Consider the following 23,336-nt stretch of genomic DNA (forward strand, 5'->3'; position numbering starts at 1 on the left):
CTTGAGTCTACTATTACTCCCAGATATTTTAGGTGAGGCTGTGAATGAATCTCGCACTCTCCAATGGTGAGACATATTCTTTCTTCCACTTTTCTTGTACTTATGAGCATGACTTCTGTCTTTTACTCAGCCAGTTCTAAAGGGAACCATTGGCCCAGACCGTTTATGCACTCATTGCATTTGCTCCGGAGGTCGTCAAGGTGTTTAGCCACTGCTACCACAATAAAGTCGTCTGCGTATGTAACTAATTTAATAGCTTTCGGTTGATGTCTCCTTTGCACCCCATCATATATTATGGTCCATAGAAGGGGGCCTAGTACCGAGCCTTGCGGGACTCCACTCGTAATCGAGTAGCTTTCGGTGCCTTCATCTGTATCGAATAACAGTCGCCTGTTTTCGAAATAGCTTATGACAATTTCCATCAGATATTGAGGAGCGCTTATGTCATACAGAGCCTTGATTATGTTTGCCCACTTTGCTGAGTTAAAGGCATTCTTCACATCCAGGGTGACCAGCGCACAATATTTTTTTGTTCCGCCTTTCCATCGCTTGCCACTTACTGCGCATTTCGCGGTGTCAACGACATCGTATAGTGCGTCAATGGTGGACCTCTTTTTCATAAAGCCGTATTGTTTTTCTGATAATCCGCCGGCTTTCTGGATTGCTATCTCCAAGCGGCTTCTAACTATGCTTTCATATACTTTGCCAATAGTGTCAAGCATGCACAGAGGTCGATATGAAGATGGTTCCTCCGGAGGCTTTTTTGGTTTAGGAAGTAGAACCAATCGCTGGACTTTCCATGGGTCGGTAAATATTCCTTCTTTTAAGCACGCATTGTACATTTTTACGAATAATTTGGGTTTCAGTATCATGGCTTCCTTTAGGGCTCTGTTTGGAATGCCGTCTAATCCAGGCGCTTTCCTGCTTTTAATTTTTTCGGCTATGGCCAATATTTCTTCTTCACTAACTGGCAGTGGTGGCTCTATGACTTCGGATCGAGGTTTAGCATAAGAAATACTGTAATGTTTTGGAAACAAAGTTTCGACGACATTTCTCATGAAGAATGCACTTTTGAGTTGATGTGCCTTGTTTTTGAATTTTGACATACATCTAATATATAAAATTCTCGTGTAACGGTGTACGTTATTGAACTCTTCTGAAACCGCTCGACCGATTTTCGTGAATCTTAGCGTGCATATCGGCTAGGGTGGAGAATCGGACAACATCTATTTTTCATCCTCCTAAATGTTAAGGGAAATTGGAAATTGGAAAATTCCCAAAAAGTAACATTTTTCCATACAAATTTTTTGTTTCAATTTTTGTTTGTTTTGTTTTTCAATATTTTTATTTGTCAAATATTTGAATCATTCAATTTCGGTCGCATGCTTTTTTATTCCGGCTATTCAAAAGAAAAATTATTGAAAATTATTCAGTGAAAACGTTATTTTTCACATAAAGTGATCAATTACAGATTGAAATTTCTTACGAAGCCACGAAGAGGTCGCGCTAATATCGGTCGGCGTTCCGTTTGCCATCAACGTATGGAACGCGGTCAATCAGCAAGCGATCGTCACGATGTCACAGCACTTACTTTTACTTTTACTTTTGCAATTCATGAACGTTTTCCGACTCTTGTGCGTCTCGCATTTAATGTGGAGAGTGTATTTCAACCCAGAGAATACAGTACAGCCAGTGGAAACACCGCCAGCAACAAAATTAACATTGACGAGTTTTTTCTCAACTTTCGTCAGTGACCCGTTTGCGAGAAACTTGCTCTATTCGAAAATACCTTGATATTATACCTGGAATGCATCGTCAAAGAAATAGTTGCACAGAAAGCAATTCCAACCAGTAGATTAACATCCAGGTGTGTTATCAACTAATGCATTAGGACAAATTTACACAATCCACCCAATAAACGACGATTGTTTCTACCTTAGGTTGCTATTGATTAATGTACGCGGTTCAACTTTATTTGAGTCATTGCGTACTGTGAATGGTACGGTGTGTGCAAATTTTGGAGAAGTAAGCCAGCAATTACAATCTCTGGAACATGTTAATCACTGGAATGAAAATGAAGTACGCACTCTGTTCGCTATAAACATTTAAACAAATCAGCCTTCAAATCCGCGTCTAAAAATTGGAAATGGATCAATTCCGGTGGTTCGATATCAATTCCATCTGTCGCTTATCAATTCACGAAAGATGAACTCATCACGAATGTTCGGACATTGGCCAAGTTATCGTAAGTACGATTCCTTAAGTGCACGCGCAATGTTAGCTGCAAAAAATACCGATGTTGTTGACTTAAACTGGAAGATTTAAAGTCAAATTCCGGGAGACGCTCATACAAATCGATCGATCGTCTTGACAATGAGACGAAGCCGCGAATTATCAAGTGGAATTTCTAAGTGCTTTGGAGAGGCTTGGTATGACACCGCATTATTTGCGTCTCAAAGTTGGATCTGTCGTTATTATGTTTCGCAATCTTCAAGCACCGAAACTGTGTAATGCAACCCGACTGATTGTAACGTAGCATCTTATAGAATGGGAGAGAATGCTTGACTCTACGAATTCCTCTGAGCTCCAACGATTTGCCATTTCAATTCAAACCTTTTCAGTTTTCAAAGACTTCTATTATTTTCCATATCAGTTCCAACGCATTCCGTTTCAAGTGAAAATTGCATTTGAGATGAGAATCAATAGGACACAAGGATAGTCGCTAGAAGTGTGGGTCATAAATTTGGAATGCTTGACTCTACGAATTCCTCTGAGCTCCAACGATTTGCCATTTCAATTCAAACCTTTTCAGTTATCAAAGACTTCTATTATTTTCCATATCAGTTCCAACGCATTCCGTTTCAAGTGAAAATTGCATTTGAGATGAGAATCAATAGGACACAAGGATAGTCGCTAGAAGTGTGGGTCATAAATTTGGAAATGCTATGTTTTTAACAAGGACGGATATACGGCTCACGAGTTGGAAAACCAACTGCTCTGTAGATTTACGCACCGAAACAGAAACCAAAAAATATTGTTTATCAAGCTTCGTTAAAATTGAAAATATTTGGAATAATCGAAAATAAAAGATTTTCAACACAATATAAATTCAACTTTCTTTTCATTTCAAAACACATAATTTCAGGCAGGACAACGGCTGCCGGGTCAGCTAGTATTTTATATGCTGTTCCCCATGGGTCTTCGTTTGCTTCCTCACAGAGTTTTTCAAAACACTTCCTTTTACTTCGACCAATGGCTGACTTCAGAAGCTTCTTTTGACTTTTAAATATATTCCTAAGACTGTTTTCATTTTCTTCACTCTGATTACGTTGTAGGCGGCGTCTAGCTGAGTTGCAGAGTTTTCTGAGCCCAGCTATTTCTTCATTTCACCAATAGAATGGCCTTCGGTTGTTGTGGTGTGCTGTCCCTCGCATGGTTGCGTCGCATGCTATAAACAATTCTTTTCGCACTGAGGATACCAAGTGCATGGCGTCTTCGCCTTGCATATTTTTTGAACTCCAGACCATCTCAAAAAGTTCGGCATCAAAGTCTTTTTGTTTCCAAGTTCGTTTTTGGCATTGGCTCCTGCTGCGGCTTTCCGTCCCTCCGGCATATGGGACTTCGACAATAATAGCCATGTGGTCACTATTTGTAAATATGTCCGACACCGCCTACTTAATGTGCCTACTAAGGGCGTCGTTGGCGAACATGAGATCGATTATGGAGCCTTTGTTTCCTTTTTGAAATGTATTTTGCGTTCCGCTATTCAGGATCGTAAGATTCGTTTGGTCGAGGAAATCAAGTAGTAGACGCCCAAGGTGGTTTGTGCGCCTACTACCCTAAGCGGTCGACTATGCATTGAAGTCGCCTGCGATTTTGATTGGTGCTTTGCCTCTGGTTTCTAGAGCAAGTTCCAGGAGGAATTATTCAAAATCTTTAATAGAGGCGCTGGGAGGAGCATAGCAGCTAACAAAGTATATGCCACGTATATTTGCCCATGTAAAACAGTTGTGATATCTGGAGCGAGATATAAATGGTTGTCCTTTACATGACCATATTGCAGCTTTTCCGGATTTGTCTGTGGTCCAAGTGCTTTCCGAACGCTGGGAGTATTGTTCGCTTAATAATGCGACATCAATGCTTTTTTTCATATGCTGTCTGTTCAAGCAGATCTTGTGCTGCAGCGCAGTGATTTAGATTTAATTGCAAAATCTTCATTTCCCTAAAGATTTCGCCGTCTCCAAGTTCGTGGGGCAAGTAGTACTCAAGGCTGAGTGTGCTCCTTTACAAAGCATGCAGCTAGGATCATTAGTGCATGACTTCGCTACATGTCCACCAGCTCCACAACGTGTACACAGGGACGACCTGTCCACAGGGTTGCAGCATTTGTGCGCCATGTGCCCCAGATGGGAACACCTAAAGCAACGGGGAATAGGGGAGTATTCCCGGAGGAGACAGATGGACCACCTGATCTTTATCTTGCCAACCTTAAGAGCATCCTTGGCATCCTGGGCGCGCAGGCATATAGTAGCTATTTGCTTTCGAAAAGCCTCAGCAAAGAAATTGCTAACTGTTGGTGTGAAAAACTAGGAATTCCTGACAAAACCCCAGGACCGCACCAAAAACACAACCACTTCACTTGAAATTTCAACTTTCCCCATTTGCGTAGTTTCAGGCTGTGCGGAAGATGTATGGTCCTTTGCGCATTAGCCACGGCGAAAATCGCATTCGATGGAACAATGAGCTTTAGGACAACGGCTACACTTATCAAAGATCGTTCCCACGATAGTCGCGTCTACATTCCCGGAACCGACCCGGACATAGGGTTCGAATGGACGAAAACACAGCACCTCTGAAAATATTCGACGCAGTACCCGCCGGGGGAAACAGGAAGAGAATCACTCCGTTGGAAAAACCTTTTTTTCAATATCTTTTTATTTATTGAATCTGCTTTTAATTTTAAAAGCCTAACATTAAGTTATAAAATATTAAATCTATTTAAAAACTAGACAGTCTCAAGTAAGTGGTTGAGCTGTTTTGGTGATACGTTGCTCCTTAGTATATCTCTTCTTTTAAGGCGTGTGTGATCGCAGGAATGTACTAAAGCATTGGCCAAAGGGTTTGGGTGATCTCGAAGTTTAGATATATATTTAATTCGGCTGACTTCTTCTTCTTTCTTTACCATAGAAATACCAAGGTCTTTATGGATATTTTCGTTACGCGTGTACCATGGTGAACACGTAATTGTTCTAAGCATTTTTGATTGGAACCTTTATATAATATCAATATTAGTTGCACAGCCATACATACATATCGGCTTTATGGCCGTATATATAAAAGCACTTTGTGGTCAAGGCTAAGTTTGGAGTATTTATTTAACTTACTTCATTCGCTTGGGGTACTAAAATTTTGTTAATTTTTGCTGCCGGACACATTTTTGGTCTAAGCGAAAATGTAACATGCTTACACTTTTGTTCATTCACATTTATACGCCAGTTGGCTAGACAGACCTTCACTGCTCGGCTAATATTCTTGATGCTATAAAGTGGCATTGGTTATGGCTCACTATAGCTGTGTCATCCGCAAAAGTCGATGTCAATATATTATTAGCTGTTGGAAGATCTGGTGCATACTATGTATATTATGTATAGAGTTGGTCCTAAAACACTGGCCTGTGGTACACCAGCCCTTATCTTTCTTTCATCAGATATGAAATCTCATACTTTCACCATAAATTGTCAGTTTTTTTAAATAAGACTCCAATGTTTTATACAATTCTAAAGGTAAAATGTTTTTAATCTTATATAAAACGCCTTCATGTCATACCTTATCAAACGCCTGAGCCACGTCTAGAAATATTGCTGAACAGTACTCCCGGTGCTCAAACACTTTCCTTATTTCGTTGGTAATACTATTTATTTGCTCTATCGTTTTATGTCTTTCACGAATTCTCGCATTGATGCGTTGATATACGTATTATATTATTTTCGTGGAGGAAGGAAGAGATCTTTGATAGTAACACTTTTTCAAATAGTTTAGAAATACAGGGTAGAAGACTGATTGGTCTGTATGAAGAATGCTGTATTAAGTCTTTTCCTGGTTTATCTATCAAGATAATCTGCGACCTTTTACATGAATTAGTATAGTATCCGAGATTAAGAATTGCATTGAAGAGCAAAGAGAGAACTTCTACAGCAATATTTAGTAACCCAATTAGCATTTTTGAGGTAATATTATCATGTCCTGGTGACTTTTTTGGGTTAAGTTTTTTATTATTCTAATAATTTCAGAAGGTGAAGCCTTAAAGACTCGAGAGAGTCGTGAACTGTGTTGGGTAAGCTGGACAGCTCAAAGTTGTTCTTTGGGCAATTAGATTGAAATACCTTTTCTAGGTGATTTGCAAAACAATTAGTCTTTTCCTCGCCACTTCGAGCCCAATTCCCACCCATGTCTCGTATAGGCATGTTGGAGTCAGTTGGTGGCTTCATGGACTTTTGGGCTTTCCAACGGGAATTTTGCTTGTTTGATTTTGAACGCAGCTTCTTTATATACATTTCAGTGTTGAATTCTTCCTCACGCTTAAGCGCTTTTTTTAATTTACGTACAGCTGAGTGGAAAGGGAGCAATATATCTGCCATTCTCGTCTTGCACGCCTTTTTTGGTGTTGCTAAGACAGCTGCGTTAGTTTTATATCATTGAGTTCTCTTATGCTTTCGTCAATATCTCTTCCTGTGTTTATTTTGTACGCAATATTAATGTGGATACTCATGTATTTTTTATATTTCAGATGATGTTATAAGATGTTAGATCCACTTTTGGATCAACGAATATATGTTGTTCACATATCTTTTTTAGTACAGGAGAGTAATCAGAAGATAGGTCAGTACATGTCTCAACTGTTATGTGCGATTTATCTGTATATGAGGTTACAGCAAAATCAATGAAATCCGGTATTTCGTTACAATCAGTAGCCAATATGTCGGCTTACCAGGTGATATTATTTCAAGGTTATTGTGCCTAATTATAATAGTGTTATACAGCTGTCGTCCTTTCGGATTAATTAGTCGTAAGCCCCAATACGTGTGTTTCGCATTGTAATCTCCACCTGCTAGATATCTATGGCCTGGTGTTCGAAAAAAGTCTTTAAATTGGATGCCTGTAATTTTAAACCGAGGTGGGCAGTATATGGCCGTCAGGTTTAAGTCCGCGCAGCGATTTTTTATAGTTATTGTTTAAGCTTTCAATTGCGACGTCTCATAAGATTCTAATGCGTGGTGATTTAACCGTTTTCTAACCAACACTGGACTCTATGTTACAAACCACTCAGATGGAAAGGCACATGGAGAAGCTAGGCCCATGTTGAATAAGTGCTTCTTGAGTTTGCAATGGCCAGTGTAGAAGACGACCAGTAGCTTGACTTTATCCCTTGGGAGATTCATTATATATTTAAACCTTTTGAGGTTGTAACCATTCATTAGCAACTTTGCGTGGCGCCAGCCTGGAAGTTGTTGCCAATGTCTCTCCCTACCCACCGCTTCATCCTTGCGGAGCTGTTCCTTTATAGTGTGGGAACCTACCGCTACGAAAGGTTCCCGTCCTACCATGTTGGTGGATGCTGCAGAGCAGGCAAGTTCATCGGCCAGTTCGTTTCCGGCGATGCCTTTGTGACCTGGCACCCAAATAAGGTGCATTTGATTACATTTTTCCAGACTATTCATACGTTCTATACACTCCTGCACCAATAGTGATTTTATCCCAATAAGGTGCATTTGGTTACATTTTTTCAAACTATTCAGACGTTCTATACACTCCTGCACCAATAGTGATTTTATCCCGTATGACGAGATCGCTTTGAGTGCCGCTTGGCTATCGCTTAGTATAGCTATGCGTTCGTTGCGATAGCCGCGTTGGAGGTTTAAATCTACGCACCGTCTGATAGCAAATACTTGGAATAGGAATGGAGAGTTTTGCACGTGGTCCTGCGACCCCTGCGCCAATTCCCTCCGAGGTTTTCGAGCCGTCGGTGTACCACCTGATTGTACTATCCCTGAGTAGTAGCTCGAGAGCGGGGTCGCGCCATTCGGCCTTGCTGCTGAGGGTGATCTTAAACTTCTTAGTGAAGTTCATCATTTCAGTAATGCTGTCCCTGGGAAGAAGAGCCAGTGGTATGGCGCCACTTATCTCTTCCATACGTTGGGACAAGATTACTTTACCTTTGCCAGTCCCCTCTGCTGTCATTTTAAGCAGAGTGTGCTTGGCAACTTGACCAATTACTAGGTGTAGCGGGGTGAGCTCCAGCAAGGCCTCAAGTGCCGCTCTCGGGCAGGTACGCATAGCTCCTGGCATACAGACGCAGGCGAGCCTTTGCAGTTTCTATAGTTTAAGTCCTACCGTCGTTTGCGATGCTTTCGGAGCCCAAACCACCGCTCCACAAGAGATAATTGGTCGCACTATCATGGTGTACAACCATTTGATATTCCTTGGTTTACACCCCCAGGATTTACTAGCCAGCCGATTACACACTATCAGTACCTTTGTGGCTTTGACCATGGTCAACATGCTGCTTCCATCTCAACGTGGAATCCAGCGTGAGACCCAGGTGGGATAGCACACCTCCCTATGGGCAGCCCCTTGTAGTACCGAGACGGACACTGGTGCCAGCCTCTACCCACCTGCGCACGGCAGGCGCTACATTCCTTTTTGCCTTGTCACGCTCCCGTGAGACGTGTTGTCAAAGCACCTTCGATGTCTAGGACATCGTCACCTCGCTGGTATCTAGCGAAATCTGTATCTCCGAGGTTAGGTGGTACAGGGCAGAGTTAGTCGATCTGCCTGCTCTGTACGCATGTTGATTCGCATGCAGGGGTGCAGTTATAAGAGCCTTTGATCTTATTTCCTGGTCCAAGATCTTTTCCATACTCTTTAGCAGGAAGGAAGTTAGACTGATCGGTCTAAAGGATTTAACCAGTGAGTAGTCTTTCCTTCCCACCAGCGCCAGGCTATCTCTCATCAGCTGTACAAGGTGTGGAAGTAGAATCTGCTCACCTTGTTGCGGAAGCGCCGGAAAGATGCCGACCGCTCCCGGAGACTTGAATTTGACGAACGAGGCCGTGGTCCACCTGACTGAGTTCGGAGTAAATAGTTTCCTTGCAACTACCCAGTCCAGGCGAGACGGCTTGTGCTCTACGATAGGTAGGCACTGGTCTACCTCAACTGTCTCCGGAAAATGCTCTCGTAGGAGTGCCGTAGATCTCTCCTCCGTACGGGTCGTATAAGTACCATCACATTTTTTAATCGCTAATTCTGGGTTCGTCTTGCCCTTGGCCAGAGCTTTGTGCAGTCTAGCTGCTTCTGGTGTTGAGGAGACGTTCTCACAGAAATTTCTGAAATTCTCCTGCTTTGCAAACCTAATCTCCTTAGGCTTAGTACGCTTGGCTTTATTGAAGAGCTTACGTACTTTTGATCTGAGTTCCGAGAGTTTTCTAGACCACCAGGGGCGTCCCTTGGCTCGGGGTCTCTCACTGGATAGATCCAGATTACCTTGTTGCTGTCCACATTGAAGCCCCTAACCTCTCCTCTGTGGACCCATGGCTCCTGTATTAACAGGATGCCCAGGTTATCCGCCGAGAATCTGCTCGCGATTACAGCGGATGCTGACGCCGCGTGATGCAGGGTCATCTGGGCTGCTTCCATGCGGGCACCTTCGAGGCCGGTGAGGCACTGTCGCCTCTGACCCTGTTCCTCGCTAGCCTTCGCCTTCCTCAGGAGTTCTTCCCTTCGCATCGCTCATACCCTTCCTACGAAGGTCATCGTTCTCACCCGGACGACCTGCTGGTGGTAGAGGTGGCAGTATTCCCCTGCGCCTCCTCTTTCTTTTGACCGTGCGTCTGAGTTGATCCTGCTTTGAGGGGTTGCGGAGTGGTCAGCTGCGTTGTTCGCGAATGCAGTGGATGCTGCCTGTTGAACACCGTCGCATGAGGGCATGTCATCATCATCTTCTCTGGCATGCTCCTCAAACAACGCTCGCTCATCAGGCGATAGGGCGTCCAGGAAGCTGAACTTGCGTTTAGCCCCTGAGCCTCCCTTGCATTCAACAGTACCGCTGTTGTTGCCGTTGTCCATTGTTGTCTACGTTGGTCGTTGCCTAGTCGTAGTTGTAGTTGTATTTTTGGTAGTTGTTGTTGTGTCGTTGCTAATCTTGGCTCCATGAGGTGAGCTATCGGGTCTATGTATTTTTAGGGGAACTCAAAGATCCTCCGCGCCAGAGCCCCATGACGCGGTAAGGCCACCGTTACTTCCCAATTCGGACCGGTGTTGGGAAGGCTCCGTTAAAATACAGCCGAATTTACATCCTGGTTGCAAATCATCCAATGGGCACGGGAGTCGCATAACATCTTGTATTAGGAGGTGGTAGCTCTTAGTTGCCGCACGCATGCCAGGCAGGATGGCAGTGCCAATTGACACCACCCACACCGGTTGGGGGGTGCCGAGTATGCCTTGCGACTTAAGCCCCTGCACCACGGCAAGGTGCCTACCATTCGCAGAGGGAGTGGTTAGTAACATAGAGTCTAAAACCCGGTACAGAGAAATTATTTTTATTCGTAAGATGAGTTTCTGACAATAGCATTACATCAATTTTATTTTCATCCAGAAATCTTCAAAATTTCCAATTTATGTTGGTTAACACCCTTAGCATTCCACAAACAAATGTTCAATACACTCATTTTTTACTTAAAAAATATGATTATCTCTTGAATGATATTTCGCATTGTAGACATAAATTGTGTAATACATTGGGTAAGGTTAAATATCATAGTTTCAACGCGCCCATTTGGTTGGTTTTGGGGCCATTGCATTTGTGCAGTATTGCCTTTCACACGTTTGCATAGCGCCCTTGAGTAACATTGTCTTTAAGAGTTACTGGTTTTGAAATATCAACGGGGAGTTCAATATTTTCATTAGGCGGAATATTCAGCATTTGGCTACGACGTGTTTGAGTTCCGACAGACAGTTTAATTTTGTGATTTCCCACAATTATTTAAATTTTTTATTTAAATCCTATTTTTTATGAGTACATTTGGATGTGGGCTGTAAATCACCACACACCACGCAGGCACTGCATACAGTGTAAAATGATTACGTGTGTCCAGTTTGTGCATTGTACTGGACCTTTTCTTGTATGTGGTACCTCAACAGATATTCTGCGATGGAGCAGATATTTTAGATTGTACATCGGATGTGTTTCGTTTTTCTTTGGTTCATTAGAATTTGGCATCAGTTCTATTTTAGCCATTGGTTGTGGGACTTTATATCTGCTAAAAATATCTTTATGTATATCTGCTAAAAATATTTACAGCTGATTTAATACTAAAACCGCATTCTTGCATTTTTAATGTCGTTAGAGTCTACCGAAGACTCTATCCGTTTTATAACATTAACTAGGCCTTTAGAGCTCTTCAGCTGGTAAGAGTAAGAATTCTTGTTATTATTTGATAGGTAGGTAGGTAGGTAGGAGTGCAGTCCTATCGGGCTCAATTAGCACTTGATGTACAATTTTGATACACTGTTCGTAGAACCTCCTGTATCTGCTATTACGTTTCACTTTCTCTCTCAAACCATTTTGAGGTTTCGAAGAAACTACTTATGTCCGATATGCTTTTAGTGTAAATCCATTCAAGGTATGGTGCTTGATGGATTCTAAGTGTTTTGTGTCGGATCTGTGCTAGAGCTGGGCATTCGCAGAGAAAGTGGAAGATTGTTTCATTGTTCCCTGCTACTCCGCAGCCACGGCAGATGTCGTTGTAGGGCATACCCATTTTGGATTCGTGTTCCCCAAATGGCCAGTGCCCTGTTGTGGTAGCTGTTACTGTGTAAATATTTTTTCTTGACCTATTTAGTAAGTCGTTGGTTCTTTTCCTGTCATATGTTGGCCATAATTGTTTAGTTATGACGCATTTTGTAATGTTTTTCCACCTGTTATTTGCAACTTGTTGAAATTGATTATTGATCTCTCCTTTGATCGATCCTATTAGCTCCGCCTCGTATTCGTTGAGGAAAGCTCCTGACTTTGCCAACTCGTCTGCTTTTTCGTTACCGAAAATGTTCCTGTGGCCGGGAACCCAGATCAAGTCTGGTTGGAGCTTGTCTTTTATTCAGCTTAGTGCTCTCTTGCAGTGGTTAACTACGCTGAAAATTGTCACGGGTGAAGACAAGGCCAGGAGCGCTGCCTGGCAATCCGTTAATATAGTTGCTTTATTTATATTCCCGTGGCTTTCTAATAGAGCTTCGCAGGCTTTTTCTATGCCTAGTACTTCTGCTTGGAAGATGCTAGCCGTGTTCGGTAGACGTATAGAAAGAGATATGCCTAGATCAGCGGAGAATACCCCCGTGCCTACTCCGCAGTCCATTTTGGCCCCGTCGGTATAGACTGAGATGGTATCCTCCTCTCCTATTGAACCTCTTCTCCATTCCCGTCTAGATGGTATCCTCACCTGGAAGTGTCTATTTAAATCCAGCTTTGGGGGAATGTAGTCTGATTTATTAATGGTGAGCTTGTTTAGGATTACACTATGTCCGTGTAGTTTTGCTGATTCCAACCTCCCAACTCTTTTATTCTTATCGCCGCAATAGCTGCTATTTTGTGAATAAAAATGTCCATTCGTTGTTAATGCAGGATAACATTGAGCGCATCAGTCGGACATGACCTGATTGCACCAGTAACACCCGCACATGCTGCTCTTTGTATACCATTTAATTTTTGTTTATGTTGTATTGTTTGTTTAACGCTGGCCACCATACCAAAGTTCAATATGTAAGTATGTAAGTAAGTATTATGACAGCCGTATACATCCGCATGATTATACTTGGATTGAGTCCCCAATTCTTGTTGACAATTCTCTTACAAGTATAGTAGGCCATGTATGCTTTGTTTATTCGTTTTTCTATATTTATTTTCCAGGACAGTTTGGTGTCAATCTCCACCCCCAAGTATTTAGCTGTAAAGAATAGAGTGAGTGTTGTACCGTTTAGTACCGGAAGTTGAAACTGAGGTATTTCGGGTTAACTCCTAGTCCATTGTTTTTAGCCCATAGGTTTAACCTTCGAAGTGCTCTTTCCATAATCTCGCTGACTGTTGAAGGAAACATGCCTGATACCAACAACACTATATCGTCTGCATACGCTACTGCTTTCACTCCTCCTCCGTTTATTTGGAAGAGTATTTCGTTCAGCGCTACATAGAAGCGGAGAGAGGACCCCCCCTTGAGGCGTCCCTCTTGTTTGTGTTGGAGCGCCGTTTGAAGCTATAATCTTCCTATTCTCAAGCATCGATCGTATCCATCTGCACACAGTGTCATCCATGCCATGTGCCAGAGAATTAATTATAGCATTTACTTCTATGTTATTGAAGGCGCCCTCTATGTCTAGAAGGCAGCCATGGTGTATTGTTTGTGGTGTAGTGATTTTTCAATTACCCTTATCAGCATAAAGAAGGTAAGGCTTACAGGTCTAAAATCCTTGGCATTCTCGTGTGTTCTTCTGCCTGGTTTTGGAAGGAACACAACTTTACTTCTTTTCCAACTCCTTGGGATGTAGGATAGTTGAATATTGGCTTTGTATATATTTTCAAGCTTTTGAACCATTGGTTCTGCAAGTTTTTGCAGCGTTATGAGCATAATCCCGTCAGGACCTGCCGCTTTAAGGCTTGCAAAACTGTTTATGGCATATTTGATTTTACTTTTGTCTACTATTTGGCTTTAATAATCAGGTGCGTTAAACGGTGGTTCTGGTTGAACCCTCGTTGAAGGTGTTTGCTGACTCCCGGGGAAGTGCGTTGTAATTAGTACCTCTTTTGCCGAGGAGGTCCAATCACTTCCCCCCGTCCTAATGTAGGCAGTATTAATATGATCTTTGAATAGCTTTTTTCTCAGCCTAGCGGTTTCTCTGCAACTTTCTAACGATGTGCAGAAAGATCGCCATGAGTCGTTTTTAGCTTTTCTGACTGCTTTTTTGTATCTTTTCATAATATCTTTATATGGCTGCCAGATTTTGGTTCTAAAACTCTCATTGAAAGCTTTCCTTAGTTGTGTTCTCAAATTCTTGAGTTTACTGTTCCACCAAGGAAGATACTTTCTCTTTTTCGAAACTGTTAGCGGAGTAGATTTATTGAAAGTTGTGGTTAAGATTTTTTCCAACTTCTCTACTTCTGAATCTAGTTCCTGAGGAATTCTGATACTCTTATTGCCCCTCTTTTCGAGGCATTTTGTTGCTATACTGGTGAATTTTTCCCATGCTGTTCTTCCGGGGTTCCGGTATGTGAGAGAAGCACTGTATTTCTCGTGAATGCTGAAAAGTATCCAGGAGTGATCCGACATGGCTCATCGGATAGTTATCCACAACGAGACTGTCTGTGTCTGTTGATAGCGTGATGTCAAGTACTTCCTCCCACCCCGGAAACCTATCAGATCTTGGGAAAATAAAAGTTGGCTTATCGCCTTTGTTGCATATACTTAAATTACTATTCAGAATATACTGCAAGAGGGACTCACTTCTGGTGTTTATGCTGGAGCTTCCCCATACGGTGTGCCTTGAGTTCGCATCACACCCTGTTAGGACATCTTCTTTCCTGTTCTCCTCTACTAGTCTGATGAGCGGGGCCGGTGGTATAACTTCGTCAAGGGCCAAGTAGGCCGAGACCAAGAAGAAGGGCTTTTCCTTCTGTTCCACCTTTACCACTATGATGTCTGCTGTGCTGTAATTAGGACAAAGAAATGTATTTATACTTTTATTGATAAGAATGCATGCCCTAGGTTTACCTTTGTTCCGTGTGTAAAACAGATTAAAGTTGCTGCTGTTTAGACCTTTAATGGTATCTTCTCTGACCCAGGGCTCCTGTATTATGCTGATGTCGATGCCCCCCTCGTTCATGAGGGTTGTCAGATTCGCTGTAGCATCTCGGGTTTCTTCGATGCCCACATTCCTTAGCAACTACCTGGCGTCGTCGACCTCTTCCGTGTCGTCTTCGTCAGCCGTTTTGTCGCCTTGGAAGATTTTTAACCTGGACTTACGAATTCCGAAGCTGATTTTCTAGTCAGTTTTCTTGAGAGCCTCAATGGATTTTTCGCAAATGGCCACCAGTATTGGTCTGCTTGCTTTATTTGGTTTTTCCTCCTTGATCAGCTGCCACTCATCTATACCAGGTATAGATTTGTTTTGCAGCTTAATACACCTCAGGAGTTTTTCGCCTGGCTCCTCTAGTGGGGTTAGCAAAATACGAGCATGAGGTCTCTTTGGAATGTCACTACCTGTCAGGAAATCCAGCGAGACCTGGTCCGCGCACTTGATGGCCCTGTAGCCCCTGAGGGTCTCAAAGGAGTCGAACTTCGGGTGAGGATCCGCAGGATTGTCGAGTATATAGCTTTGCACCATACTCGACAATCTGACGTCGATCTCCACCCATCTTTCCTGTACCGTGCTCGGAGAGGAGGAGTTACCATCTATGATGGCCACTTGCAGGCTATCCATTGCTACATCGCAGAAATGCCTCGCCGCTGTTGCGCTACTGTGCTCGGCTTCACTCCACCTCAGTTTTTTAGGCAGAGTTTCTGGTGTTTCTGTAGTAGATCGATTCCTTTTTTGTGAAGTGCCGTCCTGTTTGTTCTCTTTTAGAGGTTCTGATTGTTTCCTCTTCAGGTAGCTTTCATAGGCGCTTTGTTTCTGCCTCATCAACTGAGGTACCGGCTGCCTGGTCTTTGGCTATCTTCCCTAATATGAAGACTGCCCTCTGGTACCGGTTTTTCCTCAGCTGGTTCTGGGATTTCTTACGTTTCTTTCTGATTTCTCCTTTAGCCGCCAGTGCACTTTGGTTGGTGCTCATGGCATCTTTGGAGGTGGACGCTTCCTCCCTTAAGGCTGCTGTTTTCACTGCTGTATCTACCGGTATACTTTGGTTGGTATGTCCGGCAGTACTCTTACTGGTCTCCTGGCTGGAGGCGAGTAGTTCGTCTTCTTCGTATTCGGTAATAGGAATCCTGTAGTTCATGTGATTAGTCGTCGCTGTTGTCGTCAATTTGGTTGTTGTAGTGTTTGTTCTCGTTCATTTTTGGTCACACGAGTTAGCCGGAAAGGGTTGGTCACTCGTGCACAGAGTCGGTATGCGGAGAGAAGGCTTTTATACCTCCGACCTCGCCCGGGCATCGGAGGGGACCGTTCGCGATCAGCTATTTATTACCCCCCGCTGACCATTCAGCCCTCGGCACGGGTACCTTGACACCTTGGCTTAGGGTGGTGTTGGTGCGGGTATCCTCATACTTCCACAATAGGAGATGGGCGTAAAACTTAGGGTTTATTCATCCATATCACTATTGTGGGAATTATGAGGTGTCCCTCTTAGTTCGTAAGATTAAAGTGCGTTTCCTTTGGGATGCACACTTTAATCTTAATTAAGCCCCTTCGCCACGACAAGGCGACCAACTTCTTATCAGTTATTTGATAAGAATTTTACAATATCCATGAAACTTTTTTCAGAGTATGTGTGATTTTTTTTCGTCTATGCTACCTTTTTTTAGGGGCACAATGTGAAAATTGTTTGTGTCTATTATATTGCTTATTTTGGGAAAAAGCGCATTTGAGCTACGCTCACGCAAATAGATTGGAGGGGGCTTGGCATTCACGGCTGTGGTGGTACCCTTTGCATCGTCGTTAGGGTCTTTGCTCAGTAAGGAAAATCTGTTACCATTAAGAATTTCTGGCTTTTTACTATTTAACGTGCATGGTTGAAAATTAATGTAACGAAACTTGGCGGAGAAAGATCTGGCTTCGCTTGAAATCTCCAATTAGCGCCATATTGCGAAAAGAAAAAACGACTGGCGCACTGCTGTTAACTCGGCTATAACCACAAAAGCATTGTCCAGAGAACTTGTATTATAGAGAACGTTCACCGCGTTGCCAAATTTACGATATTTAATTTTTTGGAGGGGTACTGTTTTCTATTGTGGATTCCACCATAAAAATATTACTAGCGGATTTCACCCACATTTAACATGAAGGGGTCGAAAATAGCAGAATTGAGCATTTTCAGTGTTAAATGAGAAAAGTGATGCTAATTTCAAAGTACGTTTACAGATTCGCATATTTACAATGTGCAAACGGCTATGGATATCATTTATACTTAGATATTCTACATAAGTATATATGTACAGCAATTTGACATATTTCATGATTAATTCCGATAAATCTGTTGAAATGTATAATAAAGTCATATTTCTTTATTACTTAAATATTATAATTAATATAGGTTTGTTAAGTTATATATTTATATACATACATATGCATTTATTTGCTTTGGGCATTAAAAGTTTTGATAACATCTTTAAAGACCAAGCCGTCGCATAGATTCACATATGCAAGTTAATACCACCAGTTCATATTAAGCCTTGACAGACGACAGCGTTAACCCTGATTAATTGCGCACTTAATCAGATCCAAATTTATAGGTGACGGACACCAGCGATGCGAGTTAGCGAAGAGTTGATTGGCATATTAATAACATTTTCAATTTTATAAAACAAAAATGGATAGAAGACAAGCATTGCAATTGTTAGCCGCACAGATGGTGCAAAACCACAATTTGTTAAACAAAAGTATAAATACATTACTATTAAAACTGCTTCAAAAGATTAAATTGATGAAGCGATACTGGAAACTAGTACCAAAGTGGCGTCTTGAGAAATAAGGGAAAGAAGCGCCTGGAAATTTGTAAGTTTAATATATTGTATATTGAATATTAATATTTTATACCCCTCATTTATATATGTATGTTATTAATAAAAGGACCGCAATGGCACTTTTTGGGAGTACGATGTCAAAAAGATGGATGACATCCGATTTAAAGAAAACTTTCGTGTAAATAAAGAAGCTTTTCACAAAGTATGTGAAAAGGTTAAGGAAATCGGAAAGTCCAACAACAACATGCGACGTTGCATTCCACTTCAGAAAAGAGTAGCTATTGCGTTGTATGCGTTAGGTTCTTCAGCGGAATACAGAACTGTAGCAAGTTTATTTGGCGTAGGACGCACCCCAGTTGGGGAAATAGTTGTGGATTTTTGCAAAGCTGTGTGCACAAATTTATCGGATTGCATCAATTCATATCCCCTAAGCACAGAAGGAGTAGAGCGAAATGTACAAGGTTTTGCACACCTTGCTCTTCCGCAATGTTTTGGAGCAATAGATGGCTGCCACATTGAGGTTCAGCCGAAAAAGGAAAATGCGATCCATTATTATAATAATAAGGGGTGGTACTCGGTTGTTTTGCTGGCAAGTTGCGACTATAGGTAAATTTCATATACTTATTGGAAATATTTATATAAATCCTTTCACTATTTTATAGATCAAAATTTACATATTTATACATGTTGGCTCAACTGGAAGAAATAATGATTCTTACATTTTTGAAGGTAGTTCCTTAAAGAAATTTCATGAAACCGCTGATATTTTTGCTCAGAGCATCAAAATGATTGGAGATGTTAACTTCCCCGTATTACTTATAGGCGATTCAGCCTTTCGATTGTCGCGTTACATGATGAAGCCTTTTCCATACTCACCAAATCAACCAGTGTTAGAAAAAAACATTTAACTATCGTTTATTCAAATGTCGCAGAGTTATAGAGAATGCTTTCGGTCAACTAAAAGCTCGATTTAGAAAAATTGGCAGAGGTTTACCGGTAGCTCCAAAAAACGTTAACGTTACTATACATACATGCTGCATTTTGCACAATTTTCTAAAAATTGAAAATGATGAAATTCCTTCTTCGTGGATCCAAGATGCTGCAGAAATAATTACAGAAATTCAACCACATCACACTACAAGAGCTGGGGAAAATGATGTAACAGCATCGGCTATTATAAATGCAACAGCTCTGAGTTTTCGTGAGTATAGATGTATAGAATAGCAAAAAACAAATATTAGTACACTTAATTACAAACATCCATTTTTTAAAGAGATCATTTTTTTATTTAAATTCATTTTTTGTTACATTATATAATGTTTTAAGACTAGAAAATAACAAAACATTTCATTAAATAATGGTTTAGGACTAGAAAAAACGATAAAATTATTTTAAACTTAAAGTTTCTTTGCGATTTTCTCCATAAGGGTTAAAAATCTTTCGGACAAATTCTTGTGCTGTCGAACAGCCTGAATTGTTTCCTTTGAAACGTGCTTTGTTTCATCCGCAACCCTTTCCAATATGTCAGTTTGTTTATTTAAAACCTTTAACAACTCGGCGCTAAAATTACGTTTTCTTGTTGCAGATGAAGGTGATGGTGATGATGACGGCAACGAAGGTGGCAGCGAACATGATGGTGATGGCATCGGACATGATTGTGATGGCAGCGGACATGGTGGCGATGGCCATGAAATTAAAACAAAGATAATAATTTTCGTTTAGAAGTCAATGCAAAATACTAAAATTACTTACTTTTTATCTTTAACCGTCGCTTTTCAAAATAACTTTGTTTACATTTAAACGTAAAACGGCTGTCAATTATTAACAATGTTACCAACGAAAATCCCACAAACTCCCTAAAATTTTGAGAGTTATGTTTGGATTCAGCAACGGAGTTGGCTGTGGTAACTCCTGAATTAATCCCGGAAAATGCAGTTAATCCGGTTTAACGCTGCCATCTGTCAGGGCTATTAGATAAATATTTATTATTAGTATAACTGACATCGTCATTTTCAACAACACGATATTTCTCCTGTATTATTATGTAATTATACTCTCGCAACAAAGTTGCTAAGGAGAGTATTATAGTTTTGTTCACATAACGGTTGTTTGTAAGTTCCAAAACTAAAAGAGTCAGATATAGGGTTATATATATCAAAGTGATCAGGGTGACGAGTAGAGTTGAAATCCGGATGTCTGTCTGTCCGTCCGTCCGTCTGTCCGTCCGACCGTGCAAGCTGTAACTTGAGTAAAAATTGAGATATCATGATGAAACTTGGTACACGTATTTCTTGGCTCCATAAAAAGGTTAAGTTCGAAGATGGGCAAAATCGGCCAACTGCCACGCCCACAAAATGGCGAAAACCGAAAACCTATAAAGTGTCATAACTAAGCCATAAATAAAGATATTAAAGTGAAATTTGGCACAAAGGATCGCATTAGGGAGGGGCATATTTGGACGTAATTTTTTTGGAAAAGTGGGCGTGGCTCCGCTCCCTACTAAGTTTTTTGTACATATCTAGCAAACTCTTGTAGCTATGTGAACCAAGCTCTACAGAGTCGTTTCCTGTAGGCATTTCCATATACAGTTCAAAAATGGAAGAAATCGAATAATAACCACGCCCACCTCCCATACAAAGGTTATGTTGAAAATCACTAAAAGACTACCAAAAAACGTCAGAAACACTAAATTTTACAGAAGAAATGGCAGAAGGAAGCTGCACCCAGGCTTTTTTAAAAATCGAAAATGGGCGTGGCGTCGCCCACTTATGGACCAAAACCATATCTCAGGAACTTCTAGACCGATTACAATGAAATTCGGTATATAATATTTTCTTAACACCCTGATAACATGTACGAAATATGGGTGAAATCGGTTAACAACCACGCCTTCTTCCAATATAACGCTATTTTGAATTCCATCTGATGCCTTCTCTGTATAATATATACATTAGGAAATGAAAATACAATTCAATACTCAAAGTACACAAATTGATCTAATCTAATTAATTTTACAGCAAAATAAAAAAATATGTAAATGACGGATAATGAAATCTCGATTATCAATTTATCATGCGAGAGTATAAAATGTTCGGTGACACCCGAACTTAGCCCTTCCTTACTTGTTTTTTTGTTTCATTTCATTTACAATTTCATTTACAAGTTTTGTTTGCTCCATAAATTTAGAAATTTCGGAAATGAAATATCACTAATTACAAGATCATTGTATAAATGCTTTATATTCAATGCATCTTGTTTAAGCATAATTATAGCATTGTCACGTATTAAATATTTATTTATTTATGTCTTCACATACAAAAATAACGTTATTTTGTTTCTCACATATAACATCATCAAATATTATTATAGAATTTAACTTCACTTTGTAAAGTCCATTCGGGCTTTCTATTTAACTAAACATTAGTTCGAGTTGCATAACTATATCTTCGTAGTATACGAATATCTGTATCACGGCTAAAGGAATTGTACAAAATTACCGTCTAAAGCATCGTAAATTGTATTTGATTAGTGTCGCAACTTGTGACCATGGGTCCTGCTCTGTGATAAAATATGTCGAGAATTTTTAAATGATAAATTCCTCTTAAAACTGTGTCAGAAATATTAGCTTCCCAATTATCCATAGCATAGGCCGAACATAGCTTCGAATATTGTCGAAATAGTTTTTGGACTCTTTCTTTATGATTCCATTATTTGATACGAGGCCGTCATATTATGAATTAAAGAAATCATTTTGCGTTAATAGTGGAATATGGACTATATCATTATGACTTCACATAGTAAAGGAATTTGTTTTACGCAATGTAGGCTCTTAAGCAAAATGCTTAGCTAAACAATGCTTATAAACCAAGTTCATGGAACCAATCAAAACTAGGCGATATTTCAACCAATGTATATTTGAACGAGCTTCGCAAATGAAGTGAATTATTATCAACATTATCATCAACTTCATTTAATTTTAAATTTGTAGTATTACGTATTTTCCTGCATATTTTCTCTATTTTTCTTGTCTCTGTACCCAACCTGTAAGCAAGTTAATCTATAACTAATTGATTGAATGACTGACTTTCAATAAATATTGCCTACCGAACATACAAATTATGTTCACAATTTTGTTTACAAATTGAGAATAAAAAAAAACTCACCAATATTAAAGGAAGTAATTTGAGCTCCGTCAGGATCGGGAAGGATCTGCCCCAGCCGTTCGATACCAAGCGAGCTTATAGATAACGTGACTCCCTTTCGTGTAGCTTATAGCGAAATACAGAAGATACAATCTTCGATAAGAGTGTATAGCTGAGGGCGTACGCCGCTGATATTGATATAATTGTCCTCAACAACCGTACGCAATTGAGAAGTAAAGTCCTCTCTCGAAAACAAAGGCGAAACTCTATAAGTCCTTCTTTATTCAGGTAGATATGGACCTGACTGCACTTGCTATCTCGAATGGGCTCCAAATTGCGAAAAAAAGAAACGACTGGACCGCTGTTCTTAACTCTGCGTTAACCGCGTAAGCTGTGTCTTGGCCAGTAAAGAAGAAGAATGGGATATCGTCAAACCACACGAAGAAATTACCTCTGGAGTTTAAGTACTGTTGATGAAGATACAACCAAATAATTAACCTCGAGAAAAAAGTAAACAAATTCACTATCACTAAAATGCTTTGAAATTTACCTACAAACTTCTATCTCACCGAACATTTTATACTCTCGCATGATAAAGTTATAATCGAGATTTTATTACCCGTCATTTACATATTTTTCAAATACCGTATTTGTGTAAAGTTTTATTCCGCTATCATCATTGGTTCCTAATGTATATATTATACAGAGAAGGCATCAGATGGAATTCAAAATAGCGTTATGTTGGAAGAAGCCGTGGTTGTGAACCGATTTCACCCATATTTCGTACATGTCATCAGGGTGTTAAGAAAATATTATATACCGAATTTCATTGAAATCGGTGAAGTAGTTCCTGAGATATGGTTTTTGGTCCATAAGTGGGCGACGCCACGCCCCTTTTCAATTTTCAAAGGCTGGGTGCAGCTTCCTTCGGCCACTTTTTCCGTAAAATTTAGTGTTTCTTACGTTTTTTGTTAGTCGGTTAACGCACTTTTAGTGATTTTCAACATAACCTTTGTATGGGAGGTGGGCGTGGTTATTATGATTTCTTCCATTTTTGAACTGTATATGGAAATGCCTGAAGGAAACGACTCTGTAGAGTTTGGTTCACATAGCTACAGTAGTTTCCGAGATATGTACAAAAAACTTAGTAGGGGCAGGGGCCACGCCCACTATTCCAAAAAAATTACGTCCAAATATGCCCCTCCCTAATGCGATCCTTTGTGCCAAATTTCATTTTAATATCTTTTTTTATGGCTTAGTTATGACATTTTATAAGTTTTCGGTTTTCGCCATTTTGTGGGCGTGGCAGTGGGCCGATTTTGCGCATCTTCGAACTTGACCTTCTCATGGAGCCAAGAAATACGTGTACCAAGTTTTATCATGTTATCTCAATTTTTACTCAAGTTACAGCTTGCACGGACGGACGGACGGACAGACAGACATCCGGATTTCAACTCTACTCGTCACCCTG

The 23,336-nt window shown here is 40.6% G+C and overlaps 1 pseudogene; it reads left to right on the top strand.

Moving 5' to 3' along the window:
* The first annotated feature begins 9,068 nt into the window (after nucleotides 1-9,068).
* On the top strand, nucleotides 9,069-19,445 carry LOC120780723 (annotated as a pseudogene).
* The last annotated feature ends 3,891 nt before the right edge of the window (nucleotides 19,446-23,336 follow it).

The sequence above is a fragment of the Bactrocera tryoni genome, unplaced genomic scaffold (genome assembly GCF_016617805.1).
Source record: "Bactrocera tryoni isolate S06 unplaced genomic scaffold, CSIRO_BtryS06_freeze2 scaffold_25, whole genome shotgun sequence".
NCBI lineage: Eukaryota > Metazoa > Arthropoda > Insecta > Diptera > Tephritidae > Bactrocera > Bactrocera tryoni.